We start from the raw sequence: 19,488 nt of genomic DNA, 5'->3' as shown, positions 1-19,488 counted from the left end.
GATCAGATAAATCAAAACACGTGGAGTGACTTGCGTCTAACTTTGGAACTTCTAGACAGCTGTCCAGCAGTAATCAAAGAACAGACTCTTGAGATCTCCTCGAGCAGTGTGCAAACTGTTGGGATTAGACATCATTTATGAGCCATAATCATTTCTCCCTCTAAACGTGCTAACTTGGTTTTTGTGTTAAAACTCTTATTTGCGTGTCGTTTTGCATGCGTTTTTTTTTGGATATTTAAACACTCTTTTCACACTTTGCACACACTTCACTCTCACTCACTCGTTTAACCCCAGTTCTCTCAAGCATTTCTGCCAACAGTTCATCTTCATCTCAGTTCTTCATCAACACCATGGATACTCAACAACAATCTGTGTTCAACTACTCTCAGCAAATGGATTCCAGCAACCCAGCTCAAAGCACCAACAACCCTACTCCAACAGTTACAGGCGTAGTTACAACACCAGTTTACAAGGAGCCTCACATTCTTGACCGTGAACCCCATATTAACCTTGCAACACCTTTTGAAAAACTGGACGTGCTGTGTGAATCCCTGGTGGATTTTAATAACATGAGAAGAAATGGCGTAGACCTCACTGAAGAACTTCATCAACAAGGTTGGGGAAACTACTTTCAACGCCTCTACGGTCCAGTTTACCCAAATCTCATTAAGGAATTCTGGAGATTTGCTGATGCTGACGATCATTTCATCGTCTCATACGTTCTGGGAGTAAAGATTGTGTTAATTGAAAAGTCCATCGCTGCTTTGCTGAACATGCAGAAAGATGGAGGAAGAAGGATTTACAACATCAATCCCAGGGCAAAATACATATCTCAAGAAATCAACCCAATGATTTTCAAACTAAACGCAGAAGGCAACCCCTCAAAGAACAAGGAACTGCATCAGAACCTCCGGGTCTGGCTCAAAATCATTCTGGGAACAATCCATCATCGCCCAGCGTCAAATTCATCAGATTACACCAATACAGATCAGAAATGTATTCTGTACTGTATTCATAAAGGTCTGAAGCTATGCCTCCCAGCACTCCTCTTCAAATACCTCAGAGATTCTGCACGAGAAACCAGAAATCACATGAAGCCCAGAACTTACATTCCCTTGGGAAGACTCCTCTCAGATGTACTGATAGAGAATGGTCTCGTGGACCATCTGGTAAAGCTCAGGCTTATGGAAGACATGGCAGTCGACACTAGAAGGCCTCTGAACTCCAGAAATCTGAAGAGCATGGGAATTCTGGAGAAGGTCAACGTTAGACCTACTCTGGACACCTCTTGGGAAGCCTTAAAAGATCAGAGGAAAATTCCCCATGGTCTCTATATGTTCTCCAAGGAAGAAACCAAAGAGGCAATTCTCCACTATCTCCAACGTCTGAAGGATGAAGGCGTGGATATCTCAGAATTCAGGTTGAGCGAACTGCCAGATAAAGCTCCCAACTTCGTGAGGCATAAAAGAGGTCCCTCTGAGAAGACATCACAGGCGAAGAAAGCGAAGCTAGGAGAATCCTCTGAATCAAGACCTCCAGCACCTCTGCAAGAGTCTTCTGGTAAGTCTGCCTTTCCTGCTCCTTCTGTACAGCAACTTGCTTCTTCTATTCCTCTACCAACCCCTCTATACACCCCATCTGAAACCCCTCCTTCAACGACCAGAACATCTCAACCACTCCCAAAATTTAACCTCGCCAATACCTCTTTACCCATATTTGAAGCTGAACAAATGAATGAAACCACCTCCTCTTCTTCAGTCCCAGAATCACCTCCTTACTGTATCATCTCATCTGACACAGAATTCTCTGACCCCGCCTCTCCCACTCTAGCCCAACTTCAGACTTAACACCTTTCCTCACAACAACCACAACAACCTCCACCTGAACCTGAAATTACCTCACCACCCACAAAACAACCAATCGTCACTCCATCTGACGTTTAACCCTCTGACCCCAACGCCTCTGACATTACCCCTCCAAACACTTCCGCTGAACCTCAAACTCTCAACCTAAGCCCTCCTACTTCCTTTCCTCTACCATCTGAACCTGAACACTCCCTGTCAACCCTAGAAGAAGCAATTATGTTGTTTGCAAGAGCATCCGTTGAAAAGGTCAAGTCTCTGACCATCAACTCTGGCATCAGTGATGATCCTGCCTCTGTTAAGACACACTGGAATAGAGTCATTGGCTGGATGACTTCTGAGGCCTTTAAGCTGAAGAACCTCTCTGAGCAAGTCAGAAACGACTTTATCAGAGACGATGAGGCAAGACTACATGAGCGCTTAGCCAGAGAAGCTGAGGAACAGGCCAGACGGGAAGCAGAAGAGAGAGCAAGACTGTAAGACCCCAATTTTGTCCCTAAGATCCCTCATGACATCATATCATAACATATCATTGCCTCAAGGATCATTGGACACCTTGCTTCCTTTCCTATGGGTGGGATCCCTTTGAGAGTGCTTCTTGATCACCAAGCATTGCTTGCATTTGTATGTCATTGCATTTCTTTTAATCCCTAACCAAAAGGTACAAAAATATGTCATTAACCCTTGTTACTTGCAGCTGAAGCATTTGCAGGTCAAGCAATGAAAGGCATTCATTGAGCAATAAATGGTGGTTATTCTTGAGATTTGGACCCCATGATCATTATCAAGAGTTCATATGAGCTATGATGTCATTTTGAAGCAAAATCCCAAGTGGTAGAGGCTTAAATTTCATCAGGACATTTCCAGGTCATCTGAAGACCCAGAAAGTCAACTGCAAAGTCAATTGTGGATTTGGAGGTGGGGAGTGATTAGAAATACTTCATTCATGTTCAAACAAGTCTCATTTGACATTTAAAACACTCACATTGAAGAATTTGAAGTCAAGTCAAAAATTTCCCAAAATGGAAAGTGACCCATAATTTGAAGTTTCCAAAAATGGAAGGGTTTTGGACCAACTTCAACTCAATCTTACATCATCAAAAAAGCTTCAAATGAAATTTTGTTGAACATGAAAGTTGTATATCTTTCTCTCCAATTTGTAAAAAGTCCAAAAGCATGAGCATCTGATGAATGGTTGAGGAGATATGATCCAATCATTGCCAAGTGTGCATGGAACTTCACATGAGCATAACTTTTGAACCAAAGCTCCAAATTTGGTGGTTCTTTTTGCATTTTGCTTCTCATGACATGATCTTTTCAAAACATTCACCACATTACATGAATTGTCATCATATGATCACTTGCTATTCCATGCCTTTTGTCATACCCCGATTTTGACCCTGTAATTTTTCCATTTTTTCTTTTATTTTTTGCATTTGCATACATTCATCAGTATAAAACGGATTTTAATATCTTGACTTTTTTATTTTTAATTTGATTTTAATTTCGAATTAAGTTTAATTCCAATTGTCAATTTAATCTTAATTGTTTATTTTTACTAATGATTAAAACTCTAATCGATTTTTATTTCCAAATGAATGTTAGAGTTGATATCCAAGTAATTTTAAATGAATTATAAATTAATTTGATTTTAATTTAGTTTTTACTGATTTGTTATTATTTAAATTGATATTTAAGTTAGTTTTGGATTATGCCTAAAAATCCTTTCCATTTTATAAACCAATTATCCACATTTTATGATCATTTGCATATCCATAAAAAGGCAATATAAAAAAAGGCATGGTTAGTAATGCTACATTCTCATACATTTCATTCCATTAATATTTATATATCATGAGCACATTTTACATGTTAAAGCCAAGCATGTTTCCATGAGCATAGTGACGACATTTCACCATTGTATACATATATCACAAAGAGGGCCAATTACAATCAGAATGAAAAAGAGGGAGAGTCTTGGTATGCCTCATGATTCCGTACTCCACGCTTCCACTTGCCATGCATTTTCTAACCAAGAAGCTACCGTAAGTGATTGCCGGCATGGTGTGAACTACAAGACAGGATTTTTGTTACTTTGACTTCAAGTCCGTCAAACCGCCCTTTTGAGCCTAGAAGCAAAGGAGAACATCGTTTTAATACCGAAATTGTGGCAAGACGAACCTACCAATTCACAAGACAATATTATCACCTGAAGATGAAAGCAGTTGCAATCAAAATTCAAACCAATTCACGTGGAAGATTTACCAGAAAATCCTACCTTGAATTAAGGATTTCTGCCTTTGTCTTACAGACAGGTTTTCGGGCTAGGGCTGCTCGGCATGCTCGTGATAAATTGAGATATGAAGAGCAAACACCTACCTTCATGAATGCTCACAAACAACAAGTTCCCATTTTTGTCATCCAAAGCAAGCACCACTTGTCATAACCTGCACAAAAGGGAACATTTCAAAACCAGCAGAAAAACCACATAACAAAGCCATATTACGGTTTCATCCCAGTTCATAAAATCCAGCCACATATACAACTGTGATACCTTTGATCCATAGTACATTTCTTCATTAGGTGCAACAATTTTCAAGGGAATGCAGAGTGGTGATAGTGATGCTATTTGGTTAATGCAGGGATGGCTATTTACATATGATCCGTTCTGGAGACCTCCTCAAATGAAGGCTCTTTTGCACTCTGTTCCTGAAACATTGAGATGCATGGGATATTAGAAGATGTAGCATCTGGTCCAATTGAAGCACGAGCAAGTGTTAACTCAACAATGGTTGGAGTTGGAATGTCGATGGAAGGTATCGAACAAAACTGCAGGAGCATCTTCATAACCTGCCAAAACATCTTCCAACTCAGAAAAATCAATGCAAAGAAGAAGGATATAGACGCTTTTGTGACTGCTGATTTCAAGCTCATTAACTATAATCCTGCACCAAAACCAGTCCTACATCAAAATTATCTGCAAGATGTAAATTACCTGATGGTCTGCTGCATGTTAAGCCATGTCCTTGTGGACATTTTCCTTTAAGATCTCCAACATCTATAACAAGTCCTTCGACACCACTGCAGCTTCGTGCTTTGGTTCCTTCCATCGGTGTTTCTAGAACAATGATTCTCATAGGCCTCAAGGAAATTATTGTACATCAAATCATCTTCTGCCATGCGAACCTGGGACCAAACATGAATAATTTTGATGTGTGAATGCATATGTGTCGGCTGAACCATGTGATTGGGAATGGGAGAGCCTCTGAACAACTATTCTGCTGTGGTAGAATCTGTTCGTATCATGACTGGGTCACCATTTCAATTGTCATTTAAGAGGATTACCATCTCAACGGTTGGCATCATTCATGCTATCGACAAGCTTCATAATGCTTTGCCTGGTTTGAACTTGGCAGTCTTACTACACGCACCAGCCCGAGACATCCGTTGTCAGATAATGCCCGCTGCCCGTGCTTTTCCTTTGGAAAAACTTATGAATTCACTGCAAGAATATCAAAAGAAAAGTCTGCAGAAAATATTAATTGAATACATAATGCTTGATGGTGTGAATGATGAAGAGAAGCACGCCCACCTATTAGGAAAACTGTTGGAGACATTTGAAGTGGTAGTGAGCTTGATACCTTTCAACTCCATTGGGACATTGAGTCAATTCAAACCTACTAGTAAGCAGCAAGTGTTCAACTTTCAGAAATTTTAAGAGGTACCTATGATATTAGAACAACAGTTCGGAAGCAGAATGACGTGGGAGACGAAGAACTTACCAAATTCAACGCACTAGAATCATAGCTTTGGTGAGAAGGCTTGAGCTTGATGCAGAGAAGTTGCTCATGCTTTTACTAAATGTTCACTGCAGTAAAAGATAAAACAATCAGCAAGGCAGTTAAAATTCGAAAATCCCAAAATGGAATAGAGACAAAAACATAGAAGAAATCATAAACCCAGATTACCTTTCCGAGTCCAATGATAAAACAGGGCAATCACTTCTGAGCAGAAAAAAAGCACTTCTGGAGTTGTTCTTCTTTGGACTTTTGAGCACCAATTGAAACCCTAATCTGTGAGCATAAAAGGGGAGAAAGAGAAATCAGTGGGAGAGACGAAAATTGAGAGAGGGAGGCGACCATAAACACGAAGCCCTAATCCAAAAAAAACAAGAAAAACGCTAAACATCAAGGGAACGAACCTGATTTCCATTGACGGCGGAAAACCTTGAAACCTAGCGAAGGGATCCCATTGCAAGAAGTGAGTTTCTTCATCTCTGACCTCTATTTCATTCTCTATTTCATTCTTATCCTGTTGAGTGAGAGAGGTGAGCTAGAGTACGGAGAGGCGATTTCGAGAGATGAGTGAGAGAATGAGAGAGAAGGACGTTTGAGCTACTGTTTCGCGTCCTCTTTTTTTTTTCTTTTCTCGTTTATTTATTCAATGTTTTTTTTTTCTTTTTTAAAACAGACTACTCCCTGCAATTAGCTTTTGTTTTGAAATTTAGATTTTTTTCCTTAAGTATATAATAGGTTAATTAGGAATATTAAATAATTTTAGTTTAGAATATTAGATTTTTTAGGATATGATTAGAAATTAAAAATTAGATTTATGTTTAGAATAAAATAATATTAGTTTAGAATATTAGATTTTTTAGGATATGATTAGAAATTAAAAATTAGATTTATGTTTAGAATAAAATAATATTAGTTTAGAATATTAGATTTTTTAGGATATGATTAGAAATTAAAAATTAGATTTATGTTTAGAATAAAATAATTTTAGTTTAGAATATTAGATTTTTTAGGATATGATTAGAAATTTAGAATTAGATTTATGTTTAGAATAAAATAATTTTAGTTTAGAATATTAGATTTTTTAGGATATGATTAGAAATTTAAAATTAGATTTATGTTTAGAATAAAATAATATTAGTTTAGAATATTGGAATTTTTTTTAGGATCATAATTAGGAGTTAATCTGATTAATTAGGATTTTTAATTTTGATTAGTTTAATTAGGTTTAATTAGGGTAGTCCAACAGTTTCCTATTTATTAGTTTTTTTTATTTTTATTTCTTTTTTTTTATTATTTATTTTGATTTATATATTTAAATTAGTATTAAAATAACAATTAGTTTGTAAGTGATCTGGTGGAGAGGAGTGATGTTTAGGTCTTTAGTGTAGTGGGTTTGATTCCCCTATGTGTAGTTTTTTTTTCTTTTAACATTTTCTTTTGTGTTTATGCTTTATTACTCATAGTTTTTATTATTTAATAACATAGATTTGTTTTTTCTTTCAATTGCATCATGCATTCGAAACCATTTTTTTTAACTTATAAAAATCATATTTTCTCGATTTAATATCGAGCCCCTTTTTCACACCCTTGTAAGTCGATTGCTTTTTAAGCATCGCCATCAACCTCACATAGCTTACTCTTGGGCTTTCTTACAATGAGCCAGTTCTCTTGCACTTACACTCATACTTTACATTATTTGTTGTTTGGGCCCGATTTAATCATTCCAATATTTTGAATCCCCATTTGACAAAATGTACCCCACTCCCCCGATGTGTAATAATCTTGTACTATTTTATTTCTCTATTGTTTGGTTGTTTAGTTAGATACTAATATAAGAATAAAATCAACAATTTCAAAAAATACAAAAAATATGACTCGATCCAACGTCGAGTATTTTCTCAATAAACAAATCAAATCATTTCTCCCTCCTATTCCATTCCAGTTCTTCCAAACTTTCATCAAACGCTTGGTTTAACGTCAAGCCATTTTTCCTGATAAAAACTCAAAAATATTAATCCCTATCTAAACCCTTTTCAATAAGATGGAAATGGAACATGGTGTATACCATGCACTCCTGAGGTTAAGATTCGAGACGTATGCCTCGCCAATCTTAACTCTCGCCATCATCCAAAATTATCCACTTTGTTCTCTCGAACACTCATTCAAATTTCTCAAACGTCCATCAATACTTGATCTAGGTCAAGTCATTTTCACAACAAAACTCAAAATACCTAAATCTTATTTAACACTTTTTCAATAAAGGTGGAAATGGAACATGGTGTATACCATGCACTCCTGAGGTTAAGATTCGAGACGTATGCCTCGCCAATCTTAACTCTCGCCATCGCCTAAAATTGTCAATGCGGTTTCTTCAAACCCTTTCTCAGTCAAATTCCAAAATACTTAATTCCTATCTTAACTTTTTTTTAATAAAGATGGAAATGGAACATGGTGTATACCATGCACTCCTGGGGCTAGGATTCGAGATGTATATCTCGCTCATCCAAGTTCTCGCCATCACTCAAAATACATCCAACCAATCAAACTTTTTTCTCGCCGCCGTGCGATTAATCAAAAACCTTTTTCATAAACGAAAGGTATATTGTCTTAAGGTGATGCAAAACAATGTTTCGGCCACGATTGTTGAGTAGAGATAAATGACGCTGTTCCGAATGTAGATTTATAAATCCGTTCGATGTGTGGTATGCGTTCACTCCTCATCTGTTTTGGGTAAAACGATGTTTTTGTCGATTAATACAATATAGCTTTCGCTAAAATCGACCAACAAACAAACATTTTTCTACCCAGAACTACGTAAGCCTTGATTTCTCTTTTGAGATACGTAGGAGCAGGATTTTTAAATCTTGTCAGGCCCACTAATAAAAAACTTAGGTTTAGTCCTTCGTCAAAAATCCAAAAACATTTTTCCTCTCTTTTACTCTTTCTTTCCCACTTAATAATTTGAAAAGCCTAATATTTTAACTAACATTAACGCACACAACTGACCTAATGGTTCCCGTTGAGTACAACGGACGTGAGGGGTGCTAATACCTTCCCCTTGCGTAATCGACTCCCGAACCCTGATATTGGTTGCGATGACCATATCTTATCCTTTCATTTGTCTTGGGTTTTATCGATATTTCCCCTTTCCTTTTTAGGAATAAATAAAGTTCGGTGGCGACTCTGTTCAGTCCATCATTGCGAGCGTGCGATCACGCTTCGCTTTGAAGTCGTATCCCCATTTTTTCGAGGTGCGACACCTTTTTTGGAGGGAAATTGCAAAATTCAAAAATGGTGCATTCTATGGACTTTCTACCATTGCCAATGTGTTTAAAAGATGATTTTAAGTGACTTTGATCAAGGAAATGGTACTGTTCACGTAGGGTTAATACATGCACCATGCATTTTCAAAAATTTGCAAAACACTTTAGTTTCATTAACCAAGTTAATTATGGATTAGTCAAGTGATTAGGAAAGCATATATATACTCTAATCATAACAGAACTAAAGGAGGTTAATCATTTTTCACCATTTTTAGATCTAGAAACTTTTTCCCTCCAAAATTTTCTCTCAATCAAAACTTGAAAATTCTCCACATAGCATAGTATTTTTCTTCCATATTCTGGTTTATTGAGTGTAGTGGATGAAGAATCAAACATTGGATCATTGAATTCAAGCAGAAATCAAGCATACTCCAAGCAAATTCATGAAGATGGAAGTGGAAAATTAATCAAGATCCAAGCCACTACAAGCTCCAATTTCTTCATAAAGCTTCAAGTCATCAATATAGGAGTGGATCTGGACGCTTTAGGAGCTTGAATCACTGGTTTTATTGTTCTGCTCTTCAAGAGGTAAAAATTCGAATCTCTCAATTCTTCAATCCATTGCCATGTTTAGGTAGAGCTTTTCATGCTGATCAATCTGATATAAAATTCGTGTGAAATGGATGAAAAATGGATGAGTTATGCTTGATTAAAGTTTGACATGTCAAAATGTTTTGGCTCGTATCTCTTAATCCATGGCTTGTTAGGCTTAAATGTTGATTGATCTGTAACCTACATTGCACAAGCTTTCATTTGGTATAGATTTTGCTGGATTCTGGAATAATTTTCTGAACACATGCACTGTAGCACCACCGTCTTCGCGAAGAAGACGGTGGAAACCTCCGCGCACCATACGCGTACCATACGCGTACCACCTGCAGTTTCTTGACCTTACGCGTACCATACGCGTACCAGCGCTAGGGCTTTGTCTGGTTCAGGCGCACACACGCTTCGATTCCTGCATGCTGCATATTTTCAAACTTAAATCCATTTAATATTTCCCTCCAATTTTTCCATGCATTGTCCATTTTATTTCAACATTTTTTCCAAACTTCAAAAATTCATATTAAATTGAAAAATGATCCAAAAAATGCCTGGTTTTTTGATACTTGATCCTTAGGATGTCTAGAATGTGATGATGTTAAATTTGTAAGTTGTGCATGGCTGGAATTTTATTTGCTCTAGGTTGATTGAACACATGTGCATTTATGACCTTGCCTTACTCTTTCTATCATGAAATGCTTGATTTTAATCCAATGGACTTGAAATTTTACATGATGATTCTAGACATATTGATGGATGTTTTAGGCTTGGTTTGGTATTTTTCCCATTTACCATTTCTGTTTTATGCTTGTGTTAACATGGTGTGACAATGTATGTCACACATTTGGTTGTTCAACTTGCACAATTTAATTTCCATACCAAATGATCTTTGATGCTTCTAGTTTTTTGTATGTTGATCATGTTGGATGTGTTGAATGCTCATGAATTTTTCCATAATTATTTGAATCATTTCTGTTTTGTTTTGGAATTTTCATTCATGATGTCCATATATGAGCTTTGAAATTGCCTTTGACTTCTTTTGATCATGAAATGCTTTTGCTTATTGATTTTGATGTGAGCCTTTTTAGGACTTGTTAATATGTGTTTGAAGTTGCAATGTGTTGAATTTCAGATCCTGTTTTGAAGTTTTTCTTCATCTTTGACCCTAGGCTTTGACCTAGTGGTTTGTTGCTTACATGTGAGCTTTGAATTTCAGGTTTAAGCATCCAAGTTCCATGGTTGATGATGCTTCATCATTTGGATTTTGATATTTGCTTTTGATTGCTAACACTTGCTGTTTTGTAGGTTGATGATAACTCATTTGAGTTTGCCTTATGGCTTTTGTGTTGTATATTGGGATTGTCTGTTGGTTATTAACTGTTGTCTGTTTATCTGAAAGTTGTACTGATTGGTTTAGCTGTTTCCACAGGTACCTAAGTTGCTTTAAGTTCATTTGAACTTTTCTTTGCTTTTGCTTGTGGTTGGCATACCACTTAGGTATAATCTCTAATCTTCATGTAGTCTGGAAGACCTGTCATGTTACTTTGACAGGCACCTGTCTGAAGCCCTCCTTAAGAGGCCACGTTTTTGTTTGTTTAATTTTTGTGCCAAGCAGGTAAAGTCCTCTTAAGAGGCAATTGGCAGATAAAAGGGATGTGTAATCTATCCCCTGCTATTCAGTTGTGTCATTCACTTTGCTCACACCATGTGTTGATGCATCGTGAATAAGAACCCAAGATCTTATAGAGTCAATCATTTGTGGAGAAGAGTTCCTACATTCTGAACTCCCACACTTTCTATTGTTTAAAGCTCTCCCAGGCCAGGGATAAGAGCTATGAGGCATAACCCTCACCTCCATTTCATCTGCTTCACCCTAACTCTCAATGTTAGGGTTAAGAGCTCAAAATGCCCCATTCCAGTTGGCTGTAAAGCCTAACCTTGCTTGAGCCTAATTGATTGTGTATAGTGTGTGCTAATTGATTTCTTGTTTGCTGGTTTGCCCATATGTGCATAATTGTTTGAGTATGCCTTTGTGCATTGTTTTCATCTTTGAGTATTAATTGTATATCATTTCATGATCATTGTTCATATCTTTGTGACACTTTGTTTGTCCATTGAGGAATCAATTGTAAGTCCATTTATTGGCAGTTGTTTCCTATGATCTGGGAGGAGTTGGGACTAAGACCATTGATTGGCATCCCATTTCCTTGGAGTCGAGTGTAAGACCATTTATTGGCAGCTTGTTTCCTCTTGCTTCTTGCATTTATTTCTCTTTGTTTTAGGAGATTGGTATAAGCCCATTGATTGGCATCTGGTATCCATTTTGTTTTAGAAGATTGATATAAGTCCATTGATTGGCATCTGGTATCCATTTTGTTTTAGGAGATTGGTATAAGTCCATTGATTGGCGTCCGGTATCCATTTTGTTTTGTGAGATTGGAATAAGTCCATTGATTGGCATCCGGTATCCATTTACTTTGTTCATCTGTTATTTGCTTGTTGCCTTTTCCAAAGGAATCACTTGGATCATCTACATATGATCTCAAGAGGTGAGCATCTAAGAAGTTTTGCATCCCTTAACCCTCACCCTTTTTGTTCTAAACCTCCATTTGCATGTTAACTCAAACCAAAAAATATTGTGCAAACATTTTCACTTCTTTTCAAACTAGAAACCTAGGCTTTAGGCCTTTGATTTTCAAACTTCACTTTCATGATACTTCTTTTGAATTGAATTCTAATCATACTTTGACTTCATTTTGTGAATAATCCTAATTGGTTAACTTCACTCATTCAATTATTTTGTGGCTCAAGTCCACTTCTTGATAAGTTTTCATACATTAGCCATAGATCTCAATTATATTAGTGGTTGATGTTAATCTCACCTTTTGTCCTTAGTGATTGAATTGTAAGACTTCCTTGCTTATTATAGGGCATGGTCCCTCACTAGCAAGTTGAAGCTTTTCTCACATGGTGGACTGTGGTTTGTATAGGTTGAGTTTTCTCCCATGGATAATGAAAGACCTTAGGGCTTTTGTTTAAAATCAATCCACTTACTTTTTGGAAATCTTTTAGCCGAACTACGAGGTTTTGATCCTGTAAAGGTACGTAGGCAATGGTTATCCATCCAAACACAAAAAAATAATAAAACTTGTATATTCTTTTCTCATCCTCCCAATCAATGTTTGCATAATAAATATTTGTCATAAACAATATCTTTTGCAACAATTTGTGAAAAGGGTTCCCTAGGAGTACCTAGGATGCTTTGGGTGCCTAACACCTTCCCTTTGCATAATTACCCCCTTACCCAGATCTCTGACCTTTTCATTAGTTTTCTATGTGTAAAACTTCTTAGGCTTTTGTTCGCTTTTTAGCCATTCCTTTGGATAAATAAAAGTGCGGTGGCGACTCTATCTTTGTATGCTTTGCTTTTGATTTAGTCAATAAATCATAAAGTGACGAATACACCGCTACAAAGACAAGAAGAACTTCAAAGGGTAAGGGAAGCTGAAGCCAAAGCTCTAGCTGATGTTGCTGCTGCTGCTGAAGCTGAAGCAAAAGCTGCTGCTGAAGCTGAAGCCAAAGCCACTGAAGAACAGAGTGCTCTGACTCAGGGGGAGTCCTCTACATTTGCCCCTTTGGTTCTCAAAACCCTTGAGGAGCTTCAAAAAGAGCAGAAGGAAGTCCGAGCCAGATTGGATCAACAGGACACAATCAATGCCAACATCCAGAATCTGCTGACCCAACTGCTTCAGAGGATGCCTCCCTCTCCCAACCCTTAGGCACCTAGGACTTTTTTTCTTGTTGCTTTATGTTTTGTCTCTGATGTTTTTTCTCTTATCTGGATATATCTATATATATTTTCTTCCTGCTTATTACTTTTTTAAGTCTTTTTGATTCTGAAAAAAAGGGGGAGAAATCAAACAGCTCTGATGAAAAATTGTCTAATTCCTCAAGCACTCTGCAAACATACTATTCAATTAAAATCTATCTAACACTCTTTGACTTAGAAAGATGCAGAAAGGTATCTAGAAAACTTCATTGCTTGGAAGCTCTGGTAAGAACTTCTGAACTCCATAACTTATCTCAGGGGGAGCTCACTTCTATCTGATATGATAAACTCTTATATCTGAATGTTTCATCTGTCATTTAAGTTTGTTTTGTCATCATCAAAAAGGGGGAGATTGTAAGAACAAAAATAGTTCTACAACAGATTCCAGGATTTTGATGATAACAAAGGATGAAACCAAAAATGGCACTCTAACGAAAAGTTTCTAAGTGTGCAGGACTCTGAACAAGAACAAAGGAATCTGATCGCTTTATCAGATACAAAATAAAATCAGATACAAAGTACCAGAAGATCAGAAGCATCTGAAGTGGAAACGCGCCCTAGAAGCTCTGACTCTGAGCAAAACAACATATCAGAATATCAGAAGCATCTGAAGAAGTTCTGACTCTGAGCAACAGCATATCAGAATACCAGAAGTTCTCAACTTCCTCTGAAGTCAACACTGATGATCTGAAAGACCAGGACTATCAGAAGCTCTAATGTCATTTCTCAGATCTCAGATTAATAGAGTAATTCAGACTCTGACGAAGAACTTCCTCATCCAGAAAGAGTAACGGCAACTACATCTTCAAAGGGAAAGAAACTATATCTGGAAAGAAGTTATTCAGGGAGACAAACTTGTTTTGGCAAGAAACAACAGAAGTTATGGCATTAAACTCTCATCAAGACAAAATATCTGCCATCACTACAACAGTCCTTTCACCTCTATATAAAGGACGGCGAACCTCATTGAGAGACACACCGGAACGTACAGAAATACTCTACTCTCTCTCTCTCTTAATCTTTCACGAGCTTTTGCTCATAACGTGAAAATTCTTACTTGCTCAAATTTCTATAATATTTGCTTTATCCTAGAAGCACTCTAGATTACAAATTCTGTTTTTACCTAAATTGATTTTTATTCCTCAAGTGACTCTGCGCAGTCTATATACTTGGGAGGACTAAGAGATCTTTCTCTTAAACGTTGGTTGTAATAATCTTTCAAGATTAGTGGATTAAGTCGTTATTAAAGGCGAAATCACCTTGGCCGGGTGGACTGGAGTAGCTTTGTGTTATAAGCGAACCAGTATAAAATCCTGTGTGTTCTGATTCTGAAAAAGCGCTTATTTTCCAAAATAATTCAAACCCCCCCTTCTTGTTTTTCTCACCTTCAATTGGTATCAGAGCTTCGGCTCTGTTATTGATTTTCTAATCAAACACTTAACAGTGTAGAGAGATCCAGAACGAGAAAAACTATGGCCCACACAAATGAGAGAGACAGTTACAATGCTAAGCCTCCTGTCTTTGATGGAGAGAAATTCGATTACTGGAAAGATAGAATTGAAAGTTTCTTTCTAGGCTATGACGCTGATCTCTGGGACATTGTCACAGATGGATACAAACCTCCTGTAACAGATGTTGGAGTTGAAGTTCCCAGAAGTAAGATGTCAGACGATCAGAAGCGAGAATTCAAGAATCATCACAAAGCCAGAATGATACTTCTCAATGCCATATCATACAACGAGTATGAAAAAATTACCAACAGAGAAACATCTAAAGACATACTCGACTCTCTGAGGATGACTCATGAAGGAAACTCTCAGGTCAAAGAAACAAAGGCTCTGGCTCTAATCCAGAAATATGAAGCCTTCAAAATGGAGGATGACGAAGCCATAGAGGTAATGTTCTCTAGATTCCAAACTCTTATTGCAGGTCTCAAAGTTCTAGACAAAGGATACACAACTGCAGACCATGTCAAAAAGATAGTCAGAAGCTTGCCAAAGAAGTGGAGACCCATGGTCACTGCCTTAAAGCTTTCAAAGGATCTGAACAACATCAGTCTTGAAGAGCTTGTCAGTTCACTCAGAAGTCATGAGATAGAACTAGAGGAAGATGAGCCTCAAAAGAAGAACAAGTCTGTAGCATTAAAGTCCAGATCTGAAAGACACAAATCTGACAGAAACAAAGCATTCCAGGCCGAAACAAAAGATGCTGATGACTCTGAACAGGAAGATTCTGATGATGAAGAAGAATTGTCCCTCCTAACTAGAAGAGTTAAACAACTCTGGAAAAAGAGGAACAATAACTTCAGGAGACCAAGACCCAGAGGGGATCGATCAGAATCAACCTCAAAAGGTAAAACTAACAAAGATGTTACTTGTTATGAATGTAAAGAAATAGGTCACTACAGGAACGAATGCCCAAAGTTAAAGAAAGACAGCTCCAGAAAAGAGAGCTTCAAGAAAAGGCAAATCAGAAGAAGAGATATACAAGACCGTACTTGTTAAACAAGTGATTTTCCATCTTCATATTCTCCGATTAACACTCGTCGGAGCAAGTCTCAGCTTCAGAGGTAGGTCCATTTCCATCATTTCATCGCATTCTGATTACTGTGTTGTACCTAGCATCAAGCTGATGCAAAGCCCTAACAAGTGGAGCTATGAATCATGTTAATGGCTATGTAATTTGTGTGTGAAGTTTTAGGGTTCGTCAGAGATTTGGTTTGGTTAGGGTGTTAGATACGAAATCTTGAGGAATTGGTAATGGATTCTTATCCTAGAGGTTAAGACAAGGCCAATGGAGAGTCCAATTTTCATTTCTGGTGGCCACCGCCGCCGAAAGTGATTTCCGACGCGGTGGCCCATGGTGGAAGTCAGGTGAGAGTGATCTGAGATGACCATGAGTGAGCGTGCATGTTTAAGCCTTTCAAATCCAGTTGACCTTGTGCCAGACAACACCCATTTTCTTGGGTTGCTTATGGATGGGCTTTGGTTATTCCAGCCCAATGTAAATTGCTGTCTCACCCCAGCTTTGCTCATACACCCCCTGACCAAAAACAAATGTAGTGGGCCTTGAACCTTAAAGGCACATGCGCCAGATTCATTCTTTCACCCTTGTTTCCAGGGCCCGCACCCCCTCTTGGTCCATTTCTTAATTGCCTTTAACTTATTTTTTAATCTTGTTTTGTCATTTTTATTAATTATTTTTTTGGCCTTTTAATTTTTGTTAATTAGGCTAATTAGAATATTAAAATTAAGATTTAATTTGATTTAGAATTTAGAAATATTTAGGGTTAGTTTCTAATTAGAAATTAATTAGCAATATTAACATGTTAGATCATAATTAGAAATTAGGATAAAAATGAGTAATTGGATTAATTTGTCTTGATTAGTAATGATTAGGGTGATTAGCCTTTAATTAGATTTAATCCTAGTTTAATTCTCAAGTTGGACATACCATATAAAATAACCTTTTTACCCTTTTAGGGTTTATTTTGGTATTTTGACCATACAAATGCATGCTCCCTTTGAAATTTTGATTTAGAAGTTTTAAATCAAGTTTTGGTTAACAATTGCACGTTCCCTTAGGTATAGCCTTTGAGTTAATTCTAACCATTAGATTATGATTAATGATAAAGTTTCAAACTAATTCTAACCCTCGATTCAAGTTGACCAAAAGCAATTTTGATCAACTAAATCCTTTGATCATGTATAATCCCACAGTCTAATTTAAGTGACCAAAAGACCCTTGGTCACTTAATAAGACTTTTTCTGTACACTGTGGATCTCCAAGCTTCAAGATCAAACTCTCAATCAAGGCATCCTCAGTCATACCAAGCAGCGGATTATACAAGATAAATCAAAGGTCAACACTTGGTAAATACGGTTCAAATTGAATGAAACAAGCCTTAAGTAATAAGGAATGATGAGACGGAGTTTCTCTTACCCTTGTCTAGACTGACTCTGCGTACGGGGCGTAAGCCCTAGATATTCAGAGCATTCTCCCTTATTCATAGACTTTTGTGCAATACGATTCGAGTAAATTACCAAGTCTTCTTCATACAAAGCAATATCAACACAAGGAACAACAATGCGGATTCTTCTCCAATAACTCGTCTAGAGTGACTTTGCGCACAGGGTGTAGGCCCTAGCTATTCAAAGTATTTTTCCTTATTCATAGAATTTAGTGTGATTCTTATCAATAAACTGTCAAGTCTCTTCATATTCCACTAATCAATCAATCTTTTCTTTTGCCTCAATCATCTTGTTGTCAGTCTTAGTAGACTGAACTACGAAAGCTCGAATTTCCTTATTGCACTATAAGGATACGTAGGCAGGAGAATTCAGATTCTTCGCGAGCTACCCTATTTATCAATCCTTCATTCTCCATCCATTCAATCATTACCATCTTTTTAAGATCAAATATACTTTTCCTTAGACTCCTTGTACATCCTTTTAGGATGATATAACGACAAACCACCTCATGAACCAAGAGTGGTTTGGATTGTCCCCAGACATTTAATTCATTCTTTTTTGGCTAAGACGTCGGTTTACTCTTTGATTCAGATTCTATCTCTTCCATGGATCCAAGATACCATTCTTTATTGATCTCGAAGTGTTTGTTCCTCAGCCAGTGATATATTATTCCTTGTACACAACAATACTTTCTCCTGGGCCATGCATATACCCTTTTAGGACGATATAGCGACAATCCATCTTGTGAATCAAGAGTTGTTTGGATCATACCCAGACATTTAATTCACCTTATTTTTGGTTATACCATATAGTGGCAGCCCGACTATTCCACATATCGGTTAATGCCAATTTTACTCTTTGGTTCCAAGTTCACTTTCCATTTGTGGGTTCCATTGATACCACTATGTTGGTGCAAGTTATACTTATCATCACTCCCAATCTCTCTCATTTGTTCTCGGTGTTCTACGAACTACGATTGCTCTGACTTTCTCATTGCATGATGAGAATACGTAGGCACGAGGATGTGAATCCTTGGCGAGCATACTCCTAATTATTCCATCTTTCGCCTTAGGGAACCATCCATATCTTTCACGATCCATTATTTACATTCGATCGTAAATCGTTCACCCTAGTGACATATTGTTTCTTTGAATCCGAAATACCACTCCCTTTGGAATTCCATATACATCCTTTTAGGATGATATAATGGCAATCCATCTTGTGAATCAGGAGTTGGTTCGGTCGTACCTAGACATTTAATTCACCTTGTTTTCGGCTATACCATATAGTGGTATCCCAGCTAGTCCACATATCGGTTAAAACCAGTTTTACTCTTGGTTTCATATTTCACCCTTGTTGGAGTTCAAATCACACTATCCTCTAGTTCAGACCAAACTGTTATCACAACTCTTTTCACCTCCTACCACTAGTTCTTTGAACTGTGGAGCTCTGAATTCCTCATTACACTATGAGGATACGTAGGCACGAGGGCCATAATCCTCACCGAACACTTTATCTATTTCTCATCTTTTCCCATTCTTTTGTGAGTAATCTTTAGATAACACCCATTCGAGCTAGAATAATTCAAAACGGTTCCCATGGAGTACCATGGATGTAAGGGGGTGCTAATACCTTCCCATTGTATAACCGACTTCCTTACCCATCATATCTCTTTCCCCCGGGTTTTATCGATGTTTTCCTTTTCCTTCTTGAATAAATAAAGTTTGATGGAGACTCCGTTGTATGCTCGAGCATGCGATACGTCCAGGTATATTTCCGCTAGCTTCAGTTGGCGACTCTGCTGGGGATACTCTTCTACTTGGAGTACTTCCTAGTCCCTAAAAGGAGTCAAGCCTAGTTTTGGTTTTTTCTCACTACTTTTAAGTGTTTATCGTTATACCTTACTTGCTTTTTATTATTCGTCATTTATCTTATTATTGTTATATTCCCACATTCTGGATATCTGTATATGCTTTTGTTGGATTGGGGGGACCATACATGAGAGAGAAGCTTTATACCCGAGCTTGAGTACAAACACAGGATAGTAACGTGACTAGAGTCATGTTTGACCTTCGTGGAGTTATTCCACGATTATGGTTGACACGAGACGTCACACATATAGTAGATCCTTTTGGGAGCATCATTGTTCGATGAGTCATTCGT

At 37.5% G+C, this 19,488-nt stretch overlaps 1 pseudogene; it reads left to right on the top strand.

Annotated features, from left to right (window-relative positions):
* Window positions 1-5,109: 5,109 nt before the first annotated feature.
* Window positions 5,110-5,669, top strand: LOC127123499 (uncharacterized; annotated as a pseudogene).
* The last annotated feature ends 13,819 nt before the right edge of the window (window positions 5,670-19,488 follow it).

The sequence above is a fragment of the Lathyrus oleraceus genome, chromosome 2 (assembly GCF_024323335.1).
Source record: "Lathyrus oleraceus cultivar Zhongwan6 chromosome 2, CAAS_Psat_ZW6_1.0, whole genome shotgun sequence".
In the NCBI taxonomy this organism is placed as follows: Eukaryota; Viridiplantae; Streptophyta; class Magnoliopsida; order Fabales; family Fabaceae; genus Lathyrus; species Lathyrus oleraceus.
The sequence above is the reverse complement of the archived record's forward strand: the minus strand, read 5'-3'. Positions and strand labels throughout refer to the sequence as shown.